Consider the following 9,540-nt stretch of genomic DNA (forward strand, 5'->3'; position numbering starts at 1 on the left):
TCTGTGTGTGCATGTGAAGGACCCTTCACCACTTCTCACCTCCTGGGGACATGCGGTGAGCTTCCTACTGCCCCCTGCTGTCTCAGAGAGGTAGTGAGGCGCTCCACATGGGGAAGACAGCCAGGAGGCCTCTGGATTATCTGGCTAACCAGCTGTTGGTGCACCCAATCAATGCTCTGTGCTCTTATTGAAATGTTAATGGCCTGCCTGCGATGGAGGGATGTAGGAGAGGGAAGGGGGGGGGGGGGCAGAGGCAGGAAGACGGGTTGGGGTGCTGGGAGAAAGGTCAGGGTTTCAGGGAGGAGGAACATAAGACAAACGTTAGGGCAAAGGCGTTAGAGGAAGTGGGTTTAGATGGTTGAGATGGAATGAGGAGAAAGTGGACATGGACATGGGGAATAAGGGACATTGGTGGAAGTGGAGGGGACAAGTCAGGGATGGGACCGATGAGGGGAGGGCCAGATGGAAGGAGCTGTTGCTGGGAGATTGGCAGGATTTATTGCAGACGGTGGAGCTCCCATCAGCCACTTGTCCACCAAGTGACACAGGCTGTCACAGTGCTGTTTGTCACAGGGTGAGAGGTGTCCGAGGAGTAGGACGGACACACACACACACCACACACAAACACACACACAGACGTTACCACACTTCTATCACCTTGCTGGTCCCTCAAGAAAAAGAAAAAAGGAGAGAGAGACAGAGAGGAGGAGAGAGTGAGAATAGAGAAAGAGACAGAGAGAGAGAGAGTTAGAGAGAGAAGAGAGGAAAGGAGAGGAAAGGAGAAGAGGAGTAGAGAAAGGTGAGAAAGATGAGAGAGGAGGTAGGGGAACAGAAAAAAGAACAGAGAACAGATTGTATTTTTTAGGATGGCGTCATCATGTGAAACTTTGAAATGAAATTGAAAAGCCATACCGAAAAACAACTGACTGTTTTCTATTCATGAAGTGTGTGAGGGAAGAGAAAAATTCAAGGACTTTAAGACCTCTTGTACGAGTGCACTGTGTGTGCGGTTAGACTAAGAGACAAGACTACTGTCATCGTTGACTTAATGGGATTTCTAATTCATGACATGGATCACATATCAAACACACACACACACACACACGCGCACACACACACACTCATGTTATCTTGAGGGACCACCATCCTCATCCCTCTCCATCTATATTTATCCACATCTAATTCATGTTTCCTTCTGGAAAACCATGTTGTAAGATGTACATCCAGGCTAGCAGCCCTCAGCGATCACAGCTTGCTCTCTCTCTCTCTCTCTCTCTCTCTCTCTCTCTCTCTCTCTCTCTCTCTCTCTCTCTCTCTCTGAGGCATGCTAAATACAAGCTAACTCTTAATATTCATGACAGCACCACCATCCTTATTCCATGGGCCAGCCTTTGGGAGATTGACCCATCGTGATAGGGAGCCAAATATATGCATGTATTTTTGGGCCGTGTCAGCTGTGCCCGGAGACCTTTGGAGTGTGAAGGTTTGTCACTTCCTGAATGTGTCTGACCTTTCTTTTCCACTTCCTCCGAGAGGCCAGCTGAGACCAAGCTGCACCCCAACAGCTCTTCAGGTGCTCTCTTCTCTCCTCCTCCTCGTCCATTGTGGAAGACAAAGTGTTGAGATGCAGCCCAAAGATGAGTCTCAATCCCCCGCCATCTCTCCCTTTCTTTCAAGTCATCCATACATGATTTACGGTGAACGGAAAGTACAGGTGTATGGTGGACTCGCTCTTGGCAGTACATCTACAGCCAGAACTTTCAAATGTGTGACTGGTTATGACTCGAGGGGGAAGGTTGAGAAAAGGGAACTCTGTCCACCCTGATAAATCCTGTTCTGTATGGAGGAAAGAGCATCGAGGATAAACCTAACAAAAGCTGCTTGGTTGAGATTAGTCATGAGCATTATATTAATCAGAACTGTTAATAATGAATAATGATCACAGCGGTAAACCACTGGAGATTTACGTTAACTGCATTTGGCTGAGCAGTGCATTGGCAATAATGATATAAATGGAAAGACCTCGGAGACGTGAGATTTCAGCACTGGGTAAATTCCTAAATCAATATTCTTTTCATTACCTATCTTGTGTTCACATCCTCTAGTGATATTGCTCTGGCCTGTGTGTATGGCTGGAGCGAGGCCCTCCACTATCCTCTTGCTATCTTTATTCCGATAGCTCAGCAACTCAAAACCACGTCCATCAGTCACCACAGAGAAAGAACATCACGTAATCACCATTTTTATAATTGCATCGTGTTTTTACCTCCCCTCCCCTCCCCACCCCTCCCCTCCCCTCCCCTCCCCTCCCCTCAGCACAGCTATCAGCGTGTCGACCTCCCTGCGTCTGTGCCTGACCATAAGCATCAGTTTGCTGGGCTGTCACGCGGACGCTTATTAGGCAGAGCCCCCGACTCCCCCTCCGCGCCCTCCGCCGTCCCATCCCTCCACAATTACAGATAACAAGATGAACATTGGAAATGAAAAGTCATCTGGGCCCCCATTCAGCCGAGTGTGAGTGTGCGTATCGCCCCCCTCCATCTCCATATTAACCTTGGCTTTGTGCTCGCTCATGCCCGTGGCGGCTTTATTGGGTATTATAATCAAGCTGAGCAGAGCGGGCAGGCGGGAGGGTGGGTAGGCCCATTCACAGCTCTGTGTAGTCATTTCCAGGCAACCTTTTTTTTTTTTACTCCATCTGCCAGGTTGAGGAGGTTTTAATTTTCGATCCAATCACCCCTCCTTGGTTGGTAATGCAGCAGCACGCGTTAGCAGCTAGCGAGCGGCGGAGAGCTGTTTGTGTGGGCTGCAGGCCGGGGGCTGGAGGCTGCGTTGTTAATGCTAGCTGTCTGTGGAGGCCGGCTGCAGCTGCAGATAGGACCTCGTACTGAGGCATCAGGTGCAGCAGATACAACAATATAGGATATGGGGCCGATGTCTGATGTAAGATTTTTAATAGAGGGCATCATTGCGATGGTTCTCGTGGCTGTGATTCACTGACATGTTACTCTGCTTGTGTGCATGGTATGAGAGAGATAAAGAGAGAGAGAGAGAGACAGAGAGAGAGAGAGAGAGAGAGAGAGAAAGAAGGCAGAGAGACAGGCAGACCATGACCCAAGAAAGATGTGGTCAGACTGACAGGAAAAACCATGTCTCTTTAACAGTTTGCAGATTAATGAAATCTGATAACTACAGATCTTCCTGCAATCCTCATGTTTAGCCTCACAGGAAAACCCTGAGTGCTTTATTTGCCGTGCTCCATTAATTTGCAGGCCTACAATTACCCACGACATCCTCCGTCATACTAATAGGAGTGTACAATTATCATAGTAAGGCTCTCCACAACTCTACGTGCTCTTGGTACTGTTGGTTCTGAGAGTCTTGCGACTGAAAAAGTGGACGTACCTCAGACCCTGTGTCTTTTTGCATCGTCCGTCGAGCCGCCGATGAAATTACCCATTAGCAATATGGTGTGACGAACGTGAATTCTAGAGAAGTCCTCCCATTTGATGTTGCATTAGGATGGTTCCTAATGGACAATGGCTCCCAGGCAGTCTTTCATACTGAGCTCAGTGTGGAGGTCAGGAATTCCAGCTCTCACAAGATGGCAGCATACAGCTTTGCTATCTGTAGGAGGGACAGGCGGGCTTTTAGGAGGTTGTCTTTTGATGTTTTTTTATTTGTTTATTTTTTTGGTAGACAGTTGTGTTGAGGGGTAAAATAGTGGACTGTTGCTGATACAGACCATGATGACGCGTTTTCATCCTAAATGATGGAGCAAGACTTCATTAGCAGGATTGGTTTTTGTGGACTGGCTATCACATAGTGAGTCATGAATACATGTAAAGAGTTTGTGAGTTGTCTGGGTCTTCCTTCTGCAAGTTGGAAAATGAATACGTTGTATTTCACATTCAAATACGTGTGTGTGTGTGTGTGTATGTGGCTTTGTGTGTGTGTGTTCCTACAGTATGTACACGTGTGCACAAACAGAATGCAGCCTTCTTTAATATGCTTTGCATTGGCAATTTCAGCACACTCCTTTGTGTAGTCTAGGCTATTGTTTCCTTGTTTGAAATGAGGACGACGCACATGCACCAAATCCCTGGCTGTCCATTTGAGATCCCTCCGCGAGGGAAAAAAGGAAAAGAAAAGATTCAAAGGCTCAAAACAGAGACGCCTAATCCTCTGCCCATTTCTCATTTGCTGGAATAAATGGGCATTAGAAGTCTTTAGTTAAATGAGTCTATTATACAGACCTCTTAAAGATATGCCTGCCCTTACCCCATGTGTGAGCCGTGGCTCGGTGAGCTGTGTGATTCATATTGTTGCTGCATGGTTGTGATATAATGAGGTGTTGCGCGTGAAGATGTTGTGTGGATCATGCCAGAGAGGGGGATGTGCTCTAGAGTTAGATCACATACAGGAGACCTGGATACACACCAGCTTTCGCCTCTCTCTTTCTCTGTCTATTCCTCTCTCTGTCTCTTTCTCTCTCTTTCTCTCTCTTTCTCTCTCTCTCTCTCTCTCTCTCTCTCTCTCTCTCTCTCTCTCTCTCTCTCTCTCTCTCTCTCTCTCTCTCTCTCTCTCTCTCTCTCTCTCTCTCTCTCTCTCTCTCTCTCTCTCTTTCTTTCTTTCCGATTTTCTTTTTTGGTCTCTCTATTTACATTTTTCACTCTTTCGGTTTCTTTCTCTCTTTTTTCTTTTTCTCTTTTTCTATTTATTTCTCTCTCTCTCTCCCTTGCTCTCTCTCTCTCTCTCTCTCTCTCTCTCTCTCTCTCTCTCTCTCTCTCTCTCTCTCTTTCACACAAACAAAAAGGACCATGGCCTGACACGTCTCCAACAAGAACCACAAAACCTCCTCCTTGTAATGAATCTGCTTGTTTGTCTTGGCAGCTCTCAAACAGATCATAAACAACATGCAAGTATTGGTTCAGTATTAAATAAACTCATGAAAAGCCTAGTAGGAGATCACTGATAAAGTTTCAAAAGACCACTCATCACTTTAGAACATTCTGGCTCTACTGGTCTCTAGGTCACGACTTATGAATTCCCCAAACTAGTCCATGTTTAGTAACACTAACATAACAGTCTGTATGTAGGCCACATAAAGGGTTTACTTCCAATGATTACAACCTGTTACATACAAGTATCTGACACTCATGGTGAATACAGCTAGATAAGCATAATTAAGATAGTGAGACAAAAACATAAAAACGTAAAAAGATAGACCAAGCTACCACAGAGCAGATAGCGAAAGGTCCTTTTCCCCATTGTGTGATATGATCTTTCATCTTCAAACACTCCACATTTTTGCCTGAAGTCTCTCTTAATAAGCAGCCGAGCTGTGGGGCTCAGGTCTATTTCACTTCATGTCATGTTTTCTTCAGATGGATGTTAGTTCGGGTCTTCAAAAGAAATACCTGAACCGACAGGCTTTGGCCAGTATTGATTAACCATTAAAAGGCTGGCTCGTCCATGGCTCTCTTTACTCCAGCAAAACAAACAGACAAAGGAAGACTGAAACCTGAAGCCTTTCCCTCCTTCCATTCCCCTCCCTGGTCTTTGACCTAGAAGGTCTCTGACCTTACACTGCTCCTCTCGTCTTCCTTGAAGTCTGCAACCTTTTCAAACGAACAGCTGCTCCCACCTGCTCCCCACTCAGAACCCTCCTTATCATTGTCTACTGTTCAGATGAAACACCACCAGCATCTGGAAAGACCATACTGCACCCTTGCACAACGTATCTATGTTTCCTGCCCCGGTGTATGGACGCCAGGAGAGCCCCCCCGGACTGTGCGCAACAGAAAAGGATGTTCGGAGGACACGGAGAGAAGCAAACATTCCGAAGATTCTGAAATAGACAAAGACAAGACGAGCAACACGCCAGCGTCCAGAGCTGCCAAACACGGAGTCTGGGCTTAGTTCTACTGGTGTGTCATAATGACAAGTGACGGATCTAAGCTTGGGCATCGCAGTCACCCACCCACAGCCTATGGGGGGATCATGTGTTCTGTGTTAACCTTTTCATGTTCCTGTTAAATTTGCCTGAAAACGCCTAAACAGCATACCCAAAGTAAATTGGAAGCTGTTCTTGAACCATTTGGAGTACATGCATGTAAATGATCTCTTTTGAAAGCTGACACTCTGAAGTTATGTCCCCTGTTGTCAGGACCCCTGTCAGTCCTTCTAGTGTTGAGTAATAGAAGCTTGAACACAAGGAAAGTGAAAATTTCTATTTCCGCCTAGATTTTGTTTTGAAAACAGAGGCCTGAATAGGCCTAGAGGTGGTAGGTATTATCTGGAAGACTAAATTGGACCACAGGTTGAAGCCTTACCCAATTAAAATCAAAAGTCAAACATAATACCACAATATATTCATATTTGACACATGTTTTTATAAGAGTACATCCAGGAATTTTCTAAAAGGGTCTTTTGGAGACTCCAAAATGACCCTTTGTAACCAAGGTCAAGGTCAAATAAAAAGGTATTATTTTTCATAATTGTTATCTCTAATGAAAGGTGGTACTTAGAACTATCATATATAATAGCTAAATCCCTAATTAGTAATACTGAAACACAAAAACTGAAGCATGAACACATTGGAGTGCTTTATCTGATTCCAAGGATTGGCGCACAAAGAACACTGATTCTGTCAACCATATTGCGCAATCGACTGTTATTTTGAAGGCTCCACAGACGCATACAAATGAGGTATTGGCATTTTCAGCTAGCTGTCAGCTACAAGGCTAACGAGCTAATTTCAGAGCCAGTCGAAGCCAGTTCGAGAAATTTGTTTAGAACGAGTGTGGGGGGGGGGGGCGGGGGGGGGGGCAGGACGCACAGACCTAGTTGGCTTTAGAGGGCTGTCAACGGGGCATGGAAGCTCCTATTGGGTCGAACAAGGTGTCAATCAAAAGGGGAGGGTTCAACGGACATTTTGAGACCTTCATTTTGTAAATACTCTGTTGATAAATCTGAGAAAATAACACTTTTATGTGAACAAGTTGTTTCTTCCGTCGGCTAACTTGCATAATGAAACAAAGGATAATGGCTATTCATGAACGTAAAACATTGTATTTGGACGAATTACTTTACATGGTTAGATACTTTGAACCCTTGGGACTTACGCAGATCAAGTTTTGATGGCATAATTTGCACACCTGGACCTATTTGAACAACTTAGGGTGAGTACAACTTTTTTCTTTGGCATTGTTGAAGGAATGTTCACCGGAAAAAGACGTTGACTTTGCTTGCTATTGCGACTTGATCTTGAATTGGTTTATTTCAATGGAAGCACAAGAATCGTAGCTTTCCAACGATGTATAACATGTGTAGCGTCTAAAAAATATATTTTTTAGAATTTAGTGCGTCGTAACTGAGGAAGGGGGAGGCAGCATTTTTGTCTCGCGAGCGAAACAGGAGCGTAAACAGGTTAAATCAACCCACCGGCATTCCAGGGAGCTATCACACTCTGTAATTCCCATCAGGGCTCGCCTGCATCCAGACAGACATGCAAATGATACTGTCAATATTCGCTTCTGTTAAATGAGTTGTGCACATTCGCCACGCACCCGGAGAAATGGGGCTGCGACCTCGGCTGTCCATCAAACCTGCCGTTCAGTCCCTGGTGATGCAGAGGGTCTGAAAGGTGTCCTCTCCTTTTCCCCGAAAAATAATTGATAAAGAAATAGGTATAAGAGTATACACATTTTCAGTACTTGCTTTTCAGTTTTCAGACAGAAAGCGCATCCAATGCATCTTTACACCCTCTGTGAACAAATGAGCATTTTACGTAAACATGACCACTGACTGACATTAAGACTTAAAAGTGACTGGGCACACAGATAGTGCACAATCTTCCACATTACTGTACATTCATAACGACAGTGGCCATAGTAGACAAATGGGCCCCGTTTTTGAGTAAAAGCACAGTTAGGGCTTGACTTTCGCCGGGTAAACAAGATATAACACTGCCATCTACATGAATCAGCCAACCAAACCCATTACAAAACAATAACTTCACGTACAGTAAATTCCACTGGAGTGTGAGCTAAGGCAAACTGTCACATGGCATGGTGGCATGCGACAGGGTTGTCTGTGAAACACGGAGGGCCTCGAGGGAGGTGCCAGGCCTGTTTACAGGGCTCCGTAGCGCTGGAACAGGTTGAGCTGAGGCGCCGAAGGACCAGAAGACATGACAGCCATACGCTCCCCCCCCTGCTGCAGCTCTCTCATGGTGTGGAAGGTCTGCGCCGGAGACAAGGTGGTGCCACATCCCTGGCCTCCTTCCCCAAGCCTCCTCCTCTCTACGTGCACGGACGGAGAGGACAGAACGATGAGGGATGGGGAGTGGAGCAACTGGAGGTTTTGATACATAACGAAACCCCCCAAACAAACAATCTGACTTCAGTGATTATGTACTCTGTGGGAATAAATTCAAATGTTGTCCTTACAGTTCTTTGGATCATGGCGAATGACCTATTTCTCTCCCTTAATTCAATCCCACCCTCCCCAAAACACCCTGAGGGGGTAACTAACTCTGGAAAGAGGTTCTCTCTGGAGAAGTTTGATGTGATGCAAAGCCAGGAACAATCATCAATGGACTGACAAAAACAACAGTGGCACAGGTAGTGGGAGAGAAAGCACTGCCTCTCCACTTTGGCTCCTTTCATCAAATATTAACACCGAAGTTGTATGCCCGGAGAGAAAAGAACCTGTGTTTTGAGGATACTAGTGATGAAGAGGGCCCAAATGCATCTGACAACAAGTAAATATTGTATTGAAAGATAAACAAGGTGAACGTGCTTAATTATTAATCCGCAAGAGTCGGAGGAACCTTACATCGGGGACATAGCATCTCTGTCCAGCCAACTCCCCAGTCAGACACTGCAGACACTGTGATGCTTCAGGTAGTTTCTCATCTCAGTACTGTGGGATTGCTGTCTACTTGTTTATACTTCCAGTATATTCCTCTTCATGACACCATAGACACTTAAACATCAACTATTTTTCTCACCTCAGTATAGTATTCCTGTGATGTTCATGCATGCATGGATAATGCATTTCCGTCTTTTAGGCCATGGCCCAATGCAAGTTGTACTCTCTCCAGGAGGTAAAGCTTCATGATTGCGCAGCTAAGGCCGAGTCCATTTCTATTCATGTGGCTCGGCGCAGTGCGGCGCACTGCTCCGCATCCCTCCTCTCCATTATCCCCACACCGCCACGCTTGTGATGCAAGTCTTACCCACTTTCATTACAGACAGCATTTCAATATCCCTGCATCAGAACCCATAGATGTGGGGGGAGAGGAAGTGTATGGGGAGGGGGGGGGGGGGGGAGGGGGCAGGGGGGGAGTCTGGGAGGGTTGGGGACGGTGGGCGAGGTGAAGGAGGGGGTGGGGGGAGGTTCAACTGCCAATCTAGCTTTGTGATCTGGGTCCAACTCTCTCCTCTACCATTGCCCCTCTCTCTCCACTCCCAGGCATCTACTCCCCCTCCCCCCTCTCCCACTCCCCCCCCCCCCCCCCCCTAACATCCCCCC

The sequence above is a fragment of the Osmerus eperlanus genome, chromosome 10 (assembly GCF_963692335.1).
Source record: "Osmerus eperlanus chromosome 10, fOsmEpe2.1, whole genome shotgun sequence".
Taxonomy (NCBI): domain Eukaryota; kingdom Metazoa; phylum Chordata; class Actinopteri; order Osmeriformes; family Osmeridae; genus Osmerus; species Osmerus eperlanus.